We start from the raw sequence: 18544 nt of genomic DNA on the forward strand, positions 1-18544 counted from the left end.
CTGCACCAAAAGCTCAACATGACCCAATATCCTTCCGTTTTCTTGCCCATAATTCACTGATGTTCTTACTACTCAAAGTAAATTAACCGAAGAGTAGACGGGGCATGGCAAGCTATTTCTGTGTAATACAACACTTTGTACCAGCTCGCTATCCATGAATGCTGATGAAAGATAAACTATTTCAATGTTGCATTGGTTTGTCTTTTTGCCCAATCAGCTGCACAAATCGAGATGGACAATGCCCAAAGCAGAATACAGCCTCGCTAACTATTTCACTAATATTTGCATCTTTTCCCTCAACTTTTCTCCATGCCATTTTAAAACTATTATTTTCACTTTTGTCTCCAGCCAAGTTTCCACAAGGAGAGATTCAGGCATGCCAGAGCAGCAGTAAGGCAGATGAAAGAGCAGCAGCTTCAAAGAAGCATTATAGAAAGTATCACACTCAAAAGTACTGGGGACACACGGAAAATTATAGCAGCGTCATCAGCTTTTGGCCTCCAGTAAATACGAGAAAGCAACCCAACTGAAAAGGACACCTGCTTTGAATCAGTTTACAGTCGAAAATAAATTCCATTTCCTACCATTTTTACTATTTCAAGGAGAAAGGAATTGATTTATTTCCCAAAAAGCCCATCCATCCCCAGCATGCTGCAAAGGCAGGAACCTCAGCACCCGAAGACAAGAACCACGCATCCGTCTTACAGAACTGCCTTGAAAAGTATCCAGCCCCGGCTTTCTGGAAGAACAAATAGACAGGTTTACACCACAGTGCTGCCTTCAACGCAAGTTTTTCCAGAGGAATACAGTTGGAAAAAGAAAGAGAAAATCCTTTCCTGAGCTTACTCATATGCTCATAGAGCTCACTTCAAAATTTAATGTTTTCTAACACTGCTTCATACAACTCACAAGTTTAAAATATTGTAAACCACAAAAAAAAAAAAAAAAAGCACTGTATATTAAACATAAATTTAATGGGAAATCATGTTTCTTAACGGATCCATGTAATGTCATCAATGTAACAATGTGCTTTTTTAAAAAAAATCAATACATTTAACATACACAACTGAAGTTATTTGACTTTATTCGAATAAAAATTAAAGCATATAGAAAAAATAGGTTTATGAGATTGCTTTTTATGTTTCTGTATTTAAGAAACAAAGGTTTGACCATTATAAGTTAATGTTTAATAGATTTGAAGAATAAAATTATTTGAAGTCACACAGTATGTCTCTCGGAGTGGATTAATCCTGTATTCCAACACTTTATGAGTTTTCCTTCTTTCTAATGTAGGGCAGAAACAAGAATGAATCCCGAATATACTGATCATTGTTCAGATGGTTCTTAAATTCAGGCAATAAGGGCAAAACTGACTAAGGTCCCCTAGAATCACTAATTAAATGCCTAAAACTGCCAAGGAACTGTCCTTATAAAACCCACGAGAGGCTGATACTTGCAGGTGCCGTGAGCAAAATCCGTGTCTGATAATAAAAGCCAGAATTGCCACGCAACCAGAATGGGACAGATGAAAAAGACAATGGGCAAAGAGGGAAACCACTTTGCTATCATTTACTGGCCCATCAATTCCAAGTTGCAGCCACTGGGGAGAGAAGCTGCTGGAAGCGACACAATTTATGCACTCAGCTGCTCTTCAGAGAAAGAACAATCTGTACAGAAAAACAGTCTGAAAGTCTCCAGTCACTTTCTACTGAAGAGCTGTCAATCAGCTCCTAAAGCTGCCTTTGTCAACACACTGGGATGCATCCTCCTTCTAATGCTGCTGTGGTCATTTTTACTCATTTCACAGCTACGTAACGTAGCAGTGTTCTACAACCTCATACACACACACTTTTAGTAAGAAATGCCATAGTTATAGATGGCAAACAGTTACTACTTCTCAAATCCTATGGTATGTAGAGCTGGGTTACCACGAGTATGTGAAAAGAAATTCAGAGATCTATGTATTTTTCTCTTATACTCCCCCTTTAGCCTGAAAAGTTACTTTATCTGAGATGATTTAATTCCCATTAGCAATTTTATTTCTCCTATTGTGTTGACCTTTCTATGCACATCACATCAAGATCAACTTATAAATATATACATATACACACACGATACTTACATGCTATAAAATACAGTTGTCTTGTCAAATGTAGCAAAGTTCACTCACACATTTGTGATCATGATCTAACTACATCGCTGATGCTCACAGTGCGTTACATCTCAAGTCATCTGTAACTAGTAACTCAATAAAACTCAACACATCCATGGCAACAGTGCATACTGAAAACTGGTGTTTCCAAGTATGGTTCTCATTTATGCAGAGGTCCATTAACATGTTTTTACCAGCACTGAAGGGACTAAGCGCTAACCAACACAAATGATGAGTAACTTGTATTCAGATCTGCTGTGACTTTTTTTGCATTGCTCCTGTGGTGCAATATACCAGTTAGGACATTTACCTAAAATTTATGTAAGACTCAGAAGAGTTTTAGTTGTAGAACTAATTGTCCATAATTCAGTATCCTTGCTGGCAGGCACAAGAAATAAAGGTTTAACATAAAAACAAAAACATTGGAAAGCATTTGCTATTAGTCAGTTAAAATACAGTTTTCAGAAATCTTATGGAGTTCTAGGAACAGCAAACCCTCCTCAACTCAGACACATTACTGAGATAGGCCAAAACTGAGAAACCTCAGCCACTTCTTTTGTGCACTGTCATGATGGTTGATTCTGCCCAGCCATAAATCCTACCTCTTTCCTTTACCTCTCCTTCTTAGACTGCAGTATACTCTTGTGTTCTGTTTGCTTTGTTAGTCTTATTTTCCCCTTTTGAACACATTCCTTCCTTTATTCACTTCTTCATGCATTCATTTTCTTTCTCCCTACCCATGTTTCCTTCCTTCTCTGTCAAAAAAATGAGAAGCCACATATGTTTCAACATCACTGTTAGATCCACTGATATAAACCAGTTATAAATTACCTTATTAACCACACTATATTATTCCTCACTTCTAGGAATGGTGGGAACAAATCTAATAGCAATGGTGATGCGTCCACTTTGCAAACATAAATGAAAGTCTTTAGACAAAACAGCTATTGAAAAAGAAAAAAAAAATATATGTGGCCAAAGTAACAGTCAAAACATAAGACATCATCGTAACTGCCAACCTGCCTTCTACATATCCTAATCATTTACTGTCACCATGAATTCATTTAAACTCACAATTTTTGACAGATACACACAGGGTACCCAACACCCAGGATCAGCACTTCTACCTGCTTCCCCAGCATCTGTGTATTTGCAACCTCTAGTTAAAACAAGTCTTATTAACAATGTAGGAGCCACTATTTATACATTTCCACAAAGCAGAAGAAGGTACAAACTGCATCTACAAGCCATCTGTACAGAAATGAAGGACATTATATGAAAACAAGGGGACAAAACCACAATATACACGCGTATCTATTGCCCATGTGTCTCAAGAAACAATTTCTAATTCTCATCATAATAAAGTCCATGTTCATTCTACAGGAATATATTAAAAAAAAAAAGTGCAAATTCCCGTGATCGGTTAAAAGGCATTTTACGGGTATACTAATAGAACTACTTGAAAGCACAAAGGTATGCAGGTAGATTGATGGTTAAATTTAAGTAATGACCTTTATAGTTACATTTATAAAAGAATCAAGAAAGAAACGTAAAATACATGAAGTATACTGGAGTTTTATTCAGCCTTCATCATTTTTACAAAAACACAGTATGAGATTCCTACAATCAATGCAATTTGATGTTTCAGTTAAGAGTCTGTTTCAGTATATATACACAATTTAAAGCAATCTGTTAATAACATAACCTAAGAAGTGGGCTTTGCACATGCTTTCAAGTTCATCAAATAACACATCATTAAAATATCCATTTTGAATTAACCAATATAACACTTGCAATGCCACTTTGTAACACAACGACAATCAATACTCTCTGCTGAACTATCAGACTGGTCATCAAACAGAAACAGCAGCAACATACTGATGTATAAACCCTCCAAAAGGGTACAAATCTGATACATGTGATTTTCTCTACAAAACACGAGCCCCAGAAGCAAGCTATGGCATAGATTTCTATTTCTGCTATTGCAGAACATGCAATTTCAAGACTCCTAGACAATTTTTTAAAAAATAGACACAGAGAATTTTCCTCTTACGTGATCTCAATTCATACAAAATGTTCATTTATCTGCATTATAGTGCAGATAGTGAATAAAAAATTACATTGACATGTTTAGTTTGCTGGGTATATTTTAACTATGCAACTTTTGTGTCTCCTCCAGTCAGTATTCACAGTCTCAATAATACAAACAAGAAGAGAACATACATACTGGTAAGTGTCCAGTTACTATCCCTTTCCAAGTATTGCATTTTTAATCAGATCTCCTACAGAAATTAAGATTATGGGATCATGTTGTTCACTTACTATTTTTTATGCTCATCTTAAAAAAAAAAAAAAAAAAAAAACTTCATGAAAATTAATATCTGCACAGTAAAAACAAATCCAAATGACTGTGCTCCAAGGGAAAAGCGAGCTGCTATATGTATTTTTGGCAGTAACCTGCTGGGCAATCAATACCCACACAGCTCTGGAAAAAACAGCATTACAGTGTCACATGAGAAAACTGGGGTTATTGTAGAGGAGGAAGGAAGGGAAGAGATACTAAGGGGCAAAAAGAATTTAAATCTGCTGAAAAACAAGCTGATTGTAGAGCAATATGCTTACCAATAAAGTATCTCAAAGGACTTGGGTAGGTGGGTATAACATCAGATTCAGTTTACACTTTAGAACTCATTCAACACATCTTCTAATTTGAAACAAAACACAGTTCTCTCCATCTCCAGATCTTGTAAGAATTTTCCCTTACAGGGTCTTTCACAAATGCTAAACAGTTCTGGGTGTAAAATAAGTCCCAGCCATCAGAAACACATCTGGATTTAAATTCCCACTGTTTCAGCTGGAGGGGTGGGATCTTTATTGCTGGAGCAGCACATCGAAATACTCAGCCCAAGAGCCACTAAGCTCTTTCGAGCATCAACCTAAGCAAGTCCAGATTCTCTGTTCTCAGCCTTGCATGACACGAGGCAACGTGCTCCCTGGATCGGTGATGTCCTCAAAAGACAGGTAAGTGTTATTCCTGTTCAACAGTTTGCTGAATTGACACGCATAAGGATCCAAGATACATGTTCTTGTATTTCATATCATGCTTATTTGAGAAATGACCAGTACCAGATATCCGCCCCTCTTCTGCGATAGATAACTTGCCTTCCCTTCTGTAAAACACAAGCAGAAAAAGCAAACATGCTGCCTCTTCAGTCACCGTACTTCCCAATCTGGTGTAGAAACAAAACTGATTTGATTTTGTTTAAAACGATATGCAAAGCTCAGACCTTCAGAACTTGAAGAGGGAATACAAGTTGAACTCTGCCAGGCACGTTCAGCGGATGACTGGGGCAGGGATCACCTACATCACCGCACACAGATCACCAAATTCTACCTGAGGGATCCTGGACACGAGGCACACCTGAGAGCAGAATGACATCTGAGCAAAGCACATACCAGAGGAATCTGGATCACCAGAAACCAGGCCCCATATCCTACTCCTAATGACACCACTTAAACCTTCCTCTTCAAATCCAACAATTCAAAAAAATTAGAGAAAGAAAAAAAAAAATCAATGCAGTTGAAGACGAAAAGGGAAGACGTGAGAGAACAGTTTCATTGTCTGGGTTAAAAGAAATATAAGAAAGAAAAGTACAGTGAATAATAACTGAGAAACAAAAAACTTACAGATCGGAAAATATCTGCAATTTTTGTCCCGTAGTATCTCCCAAACTTCCAATAAACTGACTGGCCAACCAGTCAAGCAATAAATTTTATGCATATTCACAGGATTTGCCAATTCTTCTTGAATTTATAACTATATACACTATAAATTCATAGTTTCAAGTGGTTTGGCCTTTATTTTAGTGATCCTAAATCAATCGTGTAGATCACACTTGGAGTGCAAACAGGTAAGTCAACATGTACGCTGAGTTCAAAGCAAAGTTTTGACACTACAAAACTGAATCTGGAAACAGAAAAGCTCCTATAATAGTCAGTGTCCTTCAAAGATAAAGAAGTTCTTATGCGATTTGGAAAGCTCTTTGATCTGCTTCTTACACTGAACATTGCCAACTCCTTTTAAGTTAATCATACAACTTTTTAGAAAAATGTACCAGAGTATGCTCCTCCGTTGATAAGCTTCTATGAATTTTCTAATGTATTTCACCCGTGTGACATCTCCAAATAAAATTTTAAAGATACAAATGTTGTACTCAAAGCACGTGTATAAAGACTGAGTTCTATTATTTATTAAAAAAGGCTTCAGTATGTCATAGAAGTAAACAAAAACTTTCTTATTACAGTAATTTTAAAAATTGCAAGAATCCAGAGGTAAGGCTGATAACTATTACTGGGGCAGCTACAGCACTTCTGTAATTGACAGAGCACACGTGAGTTAATGACTTAAGTATGGCCTAATTTCAAATTACCACCTGACAGGAAATGACCTCTGGATTCTTCGAATGCTGGGAAGAGGGAAAGATTAGTTCCTCCCAGCTACCGCCTCACCAACAAAAAAACAGGCCCCGAATTCAAGACATATGCTAAACATTTTGCCTTTTTATACAGGTCCCCAATTGCTCTTTGGCAAAACCAAAGTACAAGAAGTCAACAAGTAAGACCTGCAATGAAACATTACCAGTAAGTTTAGTCATAATTTGGCAGATAGCATGTCTTTTCTAACTCTTTACCAGACAAGGGATTTTCTCAACACAAGCGAAGGCTAAAAACATTTCCAGCATCTCTGATCATGCCTAATTCCTCTGTCACTAATGAAGAATAGCTGGGGAAAAGTCCTAAAATAGTTATCAAACCAAAATCTACGACACAGAACTATTTTCATACATTGATAATAGTAGGAAAAAAATAAAACAACAACCAAACAACAACCAAACAGTTCCAGCTTTGTCTACATTACGCTTCTGTGCTTCTTTTCTAACTACTGCAAACATCAGTTCAGGCAAGGACAAAAAGCAGGAAAACACCAGTGGAGACACATTGCAACATTATTATGTGTACAAAGCCAAACCCTAAACCAGGGTGGAGCATCACCATCTGAAGTATCAGTTGATGCATCAAGCCTCCAGTAGAAAGCTTTCCACCTTTGTTATTATGTTGGAATAAAACAGTAACAGAAATCCAGCAAAACAGTTTTAAGAAAAAAATATTAACTGGCAATACAGTTTCCAATCATAAAGTCCTACTGAACTTCAGTAGGCAATCAATCTCTTAATTCACCAAGCTTCCTGTTGATATTAAAAGGAGTGGGAGGGAAGTACAGAAAACAGAAGCAAAATATATACTAGTAGCAAGCGGTACAATTCTTGACAGGAAAACCTCAACAACCCCAGCAGAGCACACTGGAATGGTATGGGACCTCCAGCATATCCCCTTAAACAACTGATAACATGGTGACCACACTGACTCATCAGGTAGATTTGTCGCTTCAGTTGCCATCAAAATATCAGAGAGACACATAATATTAACATATAGAAAACAAGACTAAGATATTTATGTATTCTATATACAGCACAGAGACAGAATATAGAGGGTACAGCCATGAGCACTATCTGCAGATGACTCAATGTGAAGGTTCGTAATTGCTGCTCAGGAAAACAGAGGCAAACAAAAAAAAACAATGCAAGTGGAAATCCAGCACTTAAGTCCACGGTTTAATTTGCCCAACACACAAGGACACTGGGGATAGAATATGTGAAAAGTTTAATATATGGACACCAAAACTTCAAAACATAATATATGGTCAAAATGCTACACACTAACATTTCCAAATTATCATACTTTACATAGAAGCAAAACAACATTAAAGTTTCTTTAAGCTCTCTCCTCACTGGCTCCCATAACTAAGAAAACTATTGCCTTAGTTTATACTTAGACTGCAGATATCACACAAGGTACTCAGAAAGCATCCCAGCTCCACACCTTCTAAAATACAGAAAACCTACAGGTCATGATTCCACAGCTTTTTCTCAGATAGTTTAAAACTTTTTTTTTTCTTTTCGCTCTAACAGAACTCTGTGTAAAATTCAACAGACTGGACTTGCTTCCTTGAGTCAGCTCCCACTTGAGCAGATCTGGATGAAAGAACACAGAACAAACAATCTACCCAGTGCTGTCACCCACAAGCTCCTGGCCACACACTGTTTGTCTTTAACCTATATTTTTAATTAATCAGATTTCCCTAGGAATGACCTTCAAAACAGTTAAAGTGCCCCTTTTATAGATTTCCTCTGCCATTCACCTTCAGCCTGTTTGATGCTGATGTACTATTTGGAGGGCTGTTATTTCTGAAAAGTAAGTATCACGATTACACATTTCTACTTATCTTTTCTAGCAATACAATGGTATTCCACTAATAAACAATAGTGGAAAGATACAGTGAAAAAATACATATAAACTCGCCTTAAAAGTATTTTTCCTATTCCACCTGTGTGCTATGGCAGTCTGAATAGCAGCATTCCTAAATATCCCAAACTCCACACGTGTATGATGCAAAAGAGAAAAAAGCATCATAAGGCACATTCAGAAATAAATACCTGTCAAAGACAAAAGCACTGAGTGCAGCATTCTATTAACCCCAACCGAAAGTTCCTGGGATCTGCAATGTCTTGTAATTTTCTCTAGAAACTAACATTCAAAGGAATGACATAGTTTAATTCCCTAGGTATGACACTCACACTCATTCCTTCCCACAAACACTAGCCAAGAATTACACTCATTAAGATTTAACAGGGCACCTTAAAATCTACAAATGTTCAATGTCTAAAAAGAATCTTACTAGCTAAATTAAGAAAAAGAAATTGTGTTAGTTTCAATTAAGAGAAATCCAGCCAACCAAACAATAAGTAGGAAAGTACTTCTTCTGTAAAAATAGAATCATTTATATATCTAAAATAAAAAGCATTATTATTTATTATATACATATATATATTTGGTATTATGATAATGGTAATTTATTTTTATCACACTGTTTTTCCAAAGTGTGCTATTCTTTTGATAACTATATAGCATGTTTTGCTGTAGTCACTAGTCAAATAAATTTGTATGAATACGTATCCTGAATTCCAATTTAAGTAGAAACTACTATGTCAATGAAGGATCCTTGATATATCTTTTAAAAGTTCCCATCCATTTACATTAACTGATGTAATTTTCCCAGTGTTGCAAGATGTAGCCAACACATAAAGTCAACACAGAAGTAAAGGTTGTTTCTGTCACCTAAAGCTCAATACTTTAACTTACTTTCAGTCATTTACTCTTGACCATACATTTGTTATCAATACAAAAAGCTTTGTAAACTTTCAGTATTATTGTACCAACACATTTCTCAATGCCTCAGAAAAACAACAGGAGGGAAAACAGTATGTTAGTTCACATTTCATTTCAAAGTTCAAGCCTCAGAGAAAATCACAAATAGAGCTCTAAAGCAGGCCATCTTGCAATTACTTTGGACACTTCAATCTCAATCATATTAGAAAAAAATACACAGTAGCCTTTATATAAAACTTTCAAAGTAGTCTGTTAACTTGCTGGTGTCTTCCAACAATGTTCTGCAAAAGATCCTTGATTCATCAGCACACAGACTAATTGTGCACTGAAACTATTACCCCTCACCTGATCTTCCGTCAATAAATTCACTTTTATTTGGAAGATTCTCAGCTTAGTGCATCAAAAAGATGTTTCTGATCACTAAAATACGAATACACAACTTCTTCCCAAAATCTATTTGGTTTCAGACAACTTGTATTCAAAAGCAAAACTTCACTCTAATCCTTTTGCGAAAAAATGTCCAGGTAATTTTTATAGACACCCTGGAAAACTAGCGAGCTATTTTCTGCTCAAGTTTGCACGGCTAGTGGACAGGCAGCAACAGACACGAAAAGCTTATCACTCTTTGGCCACAAGTTTAAATACTGCATCTTTGTTCAGTCTCTACCTTTGTTCCCTGAGACGCCAAACTAAAAAAAAAACTAAAAAATTTATTTTATCTCAGCCTTAGCCCCAGGCCTCAGATCCCGAAATGTGTGTTTGAAAGTATTTAATCCCCAGTCTAACAACTGACGCAAAGCTAGCACACAAAAAGAGCACTCAATATCAGGACTCAGCATGGCAGTTTTGGGGTGTTTTTCTTCCTGTTTCACACAGTAAAGAAGGCACCATAAAGCAATGGACAACTAGAGAATCAATCACAATCTGCCAGAACATGGTGACTTGTTAGGGGTAGAGCAGGGCTTGAATAGAAGGAGACTTGCTTAGAGATTTTTGAGCCTTATTCAGCTTCCATTTCAGATTCCCCAAACCTCTGAAGAGATCTTTAATTTTGTCACTCTTGGGTCAAGGAGACTGTTTTTCTCGTTTTATATCACATGCCATAACTTCATAAAAAGAAGTGCACTGCTGCATTCAGACAGTAACAAAGAATTTTGGTGTCATTTCAACCACTGAAGGTGTATCTAAAATCTGGACTTGTTCCATGCAATCCAAAATGGTCCACTAATAAAAGTTAATTACAATGTCTTAAAACATTGTCTAGTCAGTAAAATGCTGCCCAAAGAAAATAGAAGCTTTTATTCAAGTGGAGCATCTTTTTTTTCTATTCTTTTACTTGTTTATACAGGGCTCCTTCCAGTTTTGCATTCAGCCTGAAGTGAAATATTGAGAGTAGTGTTACTGAGGAATTCTAATCTAATACAAACACAATAAAAAGATTGCCGGAATTTGAGTTCCATACCTAGTCAGCTTCTAATGAAAATAACTGAATGAAAATAAGTGTAAAAATTAAACTCTGTGGAAAACCTCTGTCACAAAATAATCAGGAATATCTTGTCCATAAATAAACAATATAGTTAGCAGGAAAACATAAGATCTATCAATTCCCATCTGATACTTGTTTCTCAGTCTGGTTAACAAGAGAAAAACAGTTCTTCAGCCACCCTCCATCATATGTACCTACTTAACCATAGCATTTACGAGCAAGTAACTAACCCACCCCTGCAAAAAACTCTGACATGCCAAGAGTGCCAGTTATTCTTAGAGTGAGCCGTGACCACAGCTCCACGTAATTAGAGATGTTATAAAACGCATCCCGCCCGCTCGCCCCATCCCCCCTCCAGCACCACCACCATTGCAGGAGTGACTTGTTACACATCGCGATGAGCAAGTAACATTCCCTGCCCGGGGAGGAGAGCGGACATCAGGCCATAAAAAGGGCACGACATGCAAACAGGGATCTTGCCCGGGCCGGCCGCCAGAGCCGCCCGCGGGCTTCGTGTGCCCGGGAACAGCCTCGCCTTGCCCCGCACCGACACACGGGGGGTCCCGGGGGAGCCCCGATGGATGGTGGCGAGAGCTCTTTCCCCTTCTGCGGCGCTGGCAGGAAGGTGCCCCGGCCGTGTCCCCGCTCCAGGCACCCGCGGGCGGAGGGGAATGGCGGGGAGGGGGCTCGCAAGACCGGCCTCGCCGCCGGGAAGGGCTGAGGGGCGATGGTAGCCTCTCCCCTGGGTGGCGTGCGGGGGACAAGGGCGGCCGGGTGAGGGGTCACGCCGAGCCCCCAGGCCCGCAGCCGGGGCGGTGTCGGCGACACGGCGGCTCCGCTGAGGCGTCCGAGCCCTCCCCACCCGCTCGCGGGGCCTCGCTCCGGGCGGCAGGGGCCTGGGGAGGGGGATACCCCGGCCTCCCGGGCCTGGGGGCGGAAGGCTGAGCGCTGCTCACTCACCTCAGGAGGCAGCAGGCGCCGCCGGGTCTGCATGGCGAGGGAGATCCCCCGGGGCCGCGCTCCACCGCCGCCTCCGCTTCTCGCTGCCGGGCGGGCCCGCAGCCCCCGCGAGCACTGGAGAGGCCGGCGCCCGCCCTCGCCGCCTGCCAGCCGGGCTCGCTCGCTGGCTCCGCGGCCGAGGCCGCCGCAGCTGCCGGCAGCCAGCGCCCCCTGGCCGGCCCCAGAGGCAGCGCACGGCACTGCGGCACCGCCGGGGAGGCAGTGCGGAGCCTGCCGCACCCCCGCCCCGCGGCGTGGGGGGCCGGGCAGGCCGCGCAGCCACCTCCGGCCCGGCCGCCTACCGCCGGGAGTCAGGGGCGGAGAGCAGAAGGAGTCGCCCGGCGGAGGGGGACGCAGCGCCGAGGAGGGAGCCTGTCCGCTCGGCCCTCCCAGCCCCCAGCCCGGGGTCCCGCCGAGCCTGCGGGCCAGCAGCGCGGCCCCGCGGCCAGGGCCTCCCGCCCACACACACAGAGGGCGGCACCGGGAGACGCCGCAACTCAGCGGCGGGCAGCCCGACAAAGGGGCTGCGGGAGGCGCTGCCCACGTCGCGGGGAGGCACCTATCACTGCCCTGGCACCGCGCGGGACACGGACGGCCGCAAAGCCCCGGGGGTGCGCCCTGCGCCGGGAGCGGTACCCGCAGCCGGCTGCAACTGCACCTACACACAGAAGGTCTCGCGACTGGGAGCCATTCATCTTTTATGTCGCGGGACACCTTTCCCCGCCTGGCTGCAGAGACTCGGGAACTTGAAGAAATGTCACTTTCCTCCCTGCGACTTGCGGCGGTGCTGCGCGACCGACGGGGCGAGGGGTGTGGAGGGTCCTGCCAGCCCCGGGCTGCCGTACGCGGCTCCAGCGCGCACAGCCGCCCCCTCCCGGGCGCAGGGCAGCGGCCTCACCGGCGCCTCATGCCGCCCCCCATGCCCGGCCCCGCCCGCGGCCTCACCCTTCCCGCGCGGCCGCTCCCGGCCTCTCCTTCCCCTCACACACCGCGCCTCGGCTCCCCCTCAGGAGCCGCTCACCCCGCGCTGGTGGAAGAGCTGCTGTCCCCTCACCTTCAGACATGGTGCTCTGGCCTCCTCAGAGCCGCGGCAGAGCGCCATGTCACCCCTAGAAGGGAGGCAAAGGCGAGCGTGGTGCTGCTAAGGCAGTTTTACCGCCATTCCCGCTCCTCAGGGCTTCGCGCTTGCAGGCTGTCGCTTTCCAGCAGGTTACGCTTCTCCATTAACTTGGTGCATGTGGCAGTGAATACGGTGTAATGAGCCCCGGTGATAAAATCTAGGCCTCCTTGCTCCAGGAGCGTCAGCCCAGCCCACTTGAAATGAAAGGGAAGCACTTAATGTTTATTCATTGATTCCGGTAGAACTATGTGCTTTTCAAGCAGAAAATACAAGGTACTCCCAATCAACTGAATCATCAATCCATAAGCAAAGAGCTGAGGAGATAAAAAATGCTAATCAATCATAGCTGGTAGTAGCATGTTAATGGAGATTGAATTTATTTTCTCCCATAAAGTGTTCCCGGTTAACCTCAACTTGCTATCTCTTTAGCAATTAGTGGTGTCATGCTTGTAAAGCACAGATGACGAGTTCAGATCAGTCCAGTACACAATTACTATCCTCAAAACAATTCTCAAGAGACACCTCAGACTACTAAACACATGGTATGCCTGACAAAGCAAAAAGGAAATAAATTAAAGGGCGAGCAACGGCAACACTTCATGCCCTCTGGCCAAATGCATGCAAGCACATGGGTTTGCCATCTACATAGGTCTCACAGAGGCATATCACTGCTGTAATTTTGTTTTTTAACCGCTCTGCATACAGCCGTTCATTTGAATGTTTTCTCACCAAACACTGAGAGTTTTTATCTGAAGGATATCATAGTTGGCTGTTTTGCAAGAAGGCCATCTCATGGAAGCATGCAAAAAAGGAGTTAGGAGTGATGGGAAACATCTCTGTGAGTTAAGGTGATAAGGACATGGTCTCATGCCCTGTCCTCTCTCGGTACTTGTCTGTATCTGGAATGCCACATGACCGTTCCCAATGAAGATGTATCCAGAGGGGCAGGAACTCATCAAAACTCAAGTTGCCGCTCTGGGCAGTTGTGGTGCCAGACACCTGAGCTTAAAGCAGGGAGATTGTCCATCCTGTGTTCTCAGTGTGCTCCCTCTGCTAGTATCCAAATGGGAAACATTTGGGAATGGAGAGTGAGAAACACCATAAACAAACCAAATCAATTATTTCAATCCCAAGTCCCAGCCATGCTGTAAGACATGAACCATGACTTGGTACAGTCAGTGCAAGTGTCATTTACAAATTTTCCAGAAATTATCTTCAGGTCTTCCATGTACTTCAGCCTCACATCAGTGAGCTCTACAGCATTGTGATAAGAAATCAAGCCTAATAGTATCCCACATGACAGCACAGACATTTAGTATTGCACCTATCACCTCTTTTCCCAAGTCTTTTACCATCTTTGCCCAGCTTTTTATGAGAAGATACCAAGGAAGAGGCAGGAAGGAGACCGTATGGAAGAGGACACTCCAACTTGCAAGACGCAGGCAACTGGAAAATGGGTGAGAAGACCGCGGTTAGAAAGGTGAGGGGAAGCTACGAGATGCCCTGATTGATGGGGACAGCAGGGAGTTACATGGTCAATACAAGGATGTGTATGTACACTGGGAGCTAGGAGTTAGAGGCAATTGGTACAAGATTAAAAATGATACAAGAGTAATCTATGAACAACAGAGTTCAGGACAAATAGGATTTTTAAGTACCTGGTGAAACTTGCAGAAATGTGGGGGAAAAGGAAGCTTATTAATGGCTTCAGCCTGTTACTAGATGGAAACAGTAGAACTGTTAATGATAATGTAGGAAAGGCAGAAGAGCTCAACAACTATTTCTTGTCTGTATTGGGGGAAGAGACAGATGATATACAAATATTATATGAAGATGATGAAATACATTCCATTACAACAGGCACTGAGGAAGATGTTAAACAGAAGCTAATGAAGCTGGGCATCAGCAGGTCTAGGTAACTCACATCCAAAAGTTTTAAAAGCACTGGCACAGAGTATCTTTAGACCATTAACGTTGATTTTCAATAAATCTTGGAACACTGTTAAAGTTCCACAGGACTGGATGAAATATTGTACCAATATTTTTAAAGGGTAAACAAGGTGACCAGGGTAATTATGACCTGCCAGCCTGACAAGAATTCTGGGTAATATAATGGAACATTATCTACATTACTTGATTAAAAAAGAATTAAAGGACGGAAACACAATAAATGCAAATTGATGTGGAAAATAAATCTTGCCAAAATAATTTGATTTTTTAATGGCATTACAGATTTGGTTGTTCAAGGTAAGCAGGTCTGCAAAATATGTGTTTTGTTAACTTGCAGTATTTTAATTAAGAAGCCAGAATGATACAGACTCATCACAGCACATATTAAATGTTCAAATTCTACCTAACTGACATTTGCAAAGTAGCTAAATAATAAGTCATCATCAAATAACATGTTTCTGCGTCCTATAGCAATTAGTTCTACACCATAATGTGTTGATAGTAATGGCTCTAAGGAAAGCATAAAGTCATCACTTACAAAGTTTGCAAGTGATGTAAGCACCAGGGATTGATAAATAACAAGTCCTGATGCAAAGTATCTGAGCCAGCTTGGTAATAAGTAATATGCATTTCTGTACAGCCAAATGAAAAACATGCATCAAAGAATAAAGACCATGATTGTAGGATGAGAAAATCTGTGCTCTGACAAGTTAGTGCTCAAAAACCTTGAGAGTTATCACATAGAAGAAAATGAGCAGGTGGTGTGTTGCTGTGGCCAACAGGCTAATGCAATCCTTGGTTTTATAATCAGGAGAACATATAAATATGTCTTTATTTATTTTTCTGGTACTATCCCAACTGTTCCTGAAGTCTGATATCCAAATCCCTGAATTCCTTAATAGAAGCTGAAAAATCCATGGTTCAGAGAAGAGCAATAAGAATTATTTAGATTGAAAGTGAAAATGTTCAGTCTATTTGAGCATCAAAAAAAGAAGGTAAAGGGGTGCCTCAATCACAGGTTTTAAGTACTTCCAAAATTCAGTAACTGTATCCTAAAGGCAGACGTGTTCACCTTCCTGGTGAAGTCTTCTAGTAGTGAAGGTGAATTAATCACTGAGACACTTTAAGGAAGGAACAAGTTAGATATTCCAGCACTGGAAATGTCAAAATCAGGAGCTTTCAAAAATTATATTTTAGGACAAGCAGGAGTTCAGTCCTTTAAGTCTGTTGCCCATGAGATACAACCCTGTGACAACAGCTGTGGATGCTGGTTACTAGTCTATGCAGAAGTCAATGTCCTTGGGCACTAAGTAACAACCTGTCATCCCTTTCAGCATCATCTGACATGGATCATGTGTTCCTGAGCACATGATGGAGCAGCCCTGCGGATGGCAATGTTTACGTGGGTTGAAGGGTTGGGTGGACCTGTTCACAGAAGGCAAATCCTTTGAAGCATATTGCACACCAAGACAGCATTTCTCACTCAAGAACTCTGAAAGACATACACTGCTGCAAGCTGGGAGGCTACTCCTGACAAGTGTGACTCTACAATTATCCTGCTACTAAAATCTTCCTCTGGCATCTGGTCCCAGCCACTGTCATAGGCACGTTTCTCATCTTGCTCTTGCCAAACAGTCTCTTAGGTCCATACCGAAGCTGACCCACCTCTGATTGATGAACAGTGGAGTGGGAGTTTCTGTGGGAGCAAAGAATAGATGCTTGATAATAGGCATCAGTGCAGGAGAGGACAAGAACCAGGGAGAGGAGAACAATAAATATTAGATCAAAGACTGACTTGGGTGGGAGATTGTATGTGAGGCTTTGGACCTCTCCAGAATCTGGCATTGATCAAAACATTTCAGAGTCTCCTGGTCTGAACTGGTGTCATCAAACAATTATGAAACCTATCAGCAAAATGTTAATTGCTTTCCCAGTGTAGTTCCTGATACGAACACTCAGCCTTTTACTGATATGCAAGATCTCCAGTAGAAAAGTCTCGTGCTGTGAACCTCAGCATCCAAACCTCTTGGGTCACTCAAACTTTTAGTCACAGTTCCATGGAATAAAATACTGGCTTTTTTCCATACGGTTGTTAGTAACCACTTGCATGTCACACCGACAGAAACAATGCTCTAAATGTTCATTCCTATCACCACTGCTAGTAGAGTGCTTAGTGATCATTTAACCAGTTTCTGTTGTAAAAAAAACCAACTCTTCCAAAGACACCAACAGACCAGCAATGAACATTATTACAATGTCGTGATTTTGCCCTCTAGTGGCTGAGTGATTAGTCCAGCTCCTGCAGTGTCTGTCTTAATACATCTTTATTACTTCATCAACCTTGAATCTTTGATTTTTCTAAATTTTGTGCAGGTGTCATCCATTATACTCAAGTACTACCTGCATCAGAACAATGTGAATCAATAAAAATGCTTGGCTAAATATCATCACAATCCTATATTAAGGTTAACTCGGTATTCAGTGAATCATACTATAAAGCCACTAATACATGGCCACTTAATTAATCTATGATGCATTTTCCAGCAGATATGACTTAATCTCTAGAAAAGAAAAATACCTGCTAGGTCACCATGCTGTTGGATGGATCAATTTAGAGTCATTCCATGCTGAATATGTATTCTGACTTTGCCCAGTTTAAATTTTAAACATGCCATGTATTCTTAGGAGTAAAAAACCAAAATGATGTCATTTAATCCTCTCTAATGGTAAGCTCACATAGGTTGTGCATTTAAAAGGGGGCATAACTTCTTTTACTGTCTATGCCAACTACATCTTGAAACATCCATTGCTTTTATCTCCATATTCTAGACACTGGCCCAGAGGCTTTAAAAGATTTGTATCTGTATCTCTGCTGAACTTCTATGTGAGCTTGAGCAAGGGCTTTGGACTTCAATTGCATCTTGATTTTTTCTTTTTCTCTCCCTCTGGCACCCATTTTAGCTCATTAGCCCAAACTTCATAAGGAAACAACACTTACTCAATTAAATTGCTTGTCTTTCTCTTCCCCTTCCTCCTTCCCTTATCTTTAGGATCTCTTGGCCAGTTTCTGCCACAGCTGGAAGTGTGGTGAAAGGAAATTAAGTTCTTGCAAGTTTTATGGCAATCCATGGCCAGACACAGAGAGGGTGAGCTAAAGCAAGTCCAACTCAGCTGGTATGATACATATTCAGTGTGGCAGCGGCCAGTTTGTGAATCATTGAGTGCTCTGGCTGCTCAGGAGATACACACACACTGCTGTGTTACTCCCAGCATACGTTGTTTCAGCCTGGGAGCATTGTAGGGAATGTGGAGGAAGTGGAGAACACTGCATTAGGAGGGTCATCATGGACATGGCAGGGCTCGGGGTTTTGGCAAGGAAGAGGTCAGAGCACGAAGAAACAAATCCATGCACAAACAAGAGCTATTTTCCTAATTCTCAGAGGGTGACTTTTCAAGAGTTGTCATTTGGACTCTGTATTTGAGACAGAGATGTGATCCTTGGGTAATTTGAAAACCTCTGCTAAGCAAGAAGTCAAATTACAGGATTTAG

The 18544-nt window shown here is 41.5% G+C and overlaps 1 protein-coding gene across 4 annotated transcripts in view; it reads right to left on the reverse strand.

Annotated features, from left to right (window-relative positions):
* The window catches only part of ZFYVE9 (zinc finger FYVE-type containing 9), a 59621-nt gene extending 46483 nt beyond the window's left edge, over window positions 1-13138 (reverse strand). For 3 of the 4 annotated variants that reach the window (XM_065842791.2, XM_065842789.2, XM_065842790.2), the window contains exon 1: window positions 11886-12043. The gene's annotated coding sequence lies outside the window, so the exon portion shown is untranslated. Of the gene's footprint in view, window positions 1-11885; window positions 12044-12978 lie in introns of those variants that run through there. The other variant, XM_071810235.1, reaches the window with a different exon arrangement.
* Between the last annotated feature and the right edge of the window lie 5406 nt (window positions 13139-18544).

The sequence above is a fragment of the Patagioenas fasciata genome, chromosome 6, assembly GCF_037038585.1.
Source record: "Patagioenas fasciata isolate bPatFas1 chromosome 6, bPatFas1.hap1, whole genome shotgun sequence".
In the NCBI taxonomy this organism is placed as follows: Eukaryota; Metazoa; Chordata; class Aves; order Columbiformes; family Columbidae; genus Patagioenas; species Patagioenas fasciata.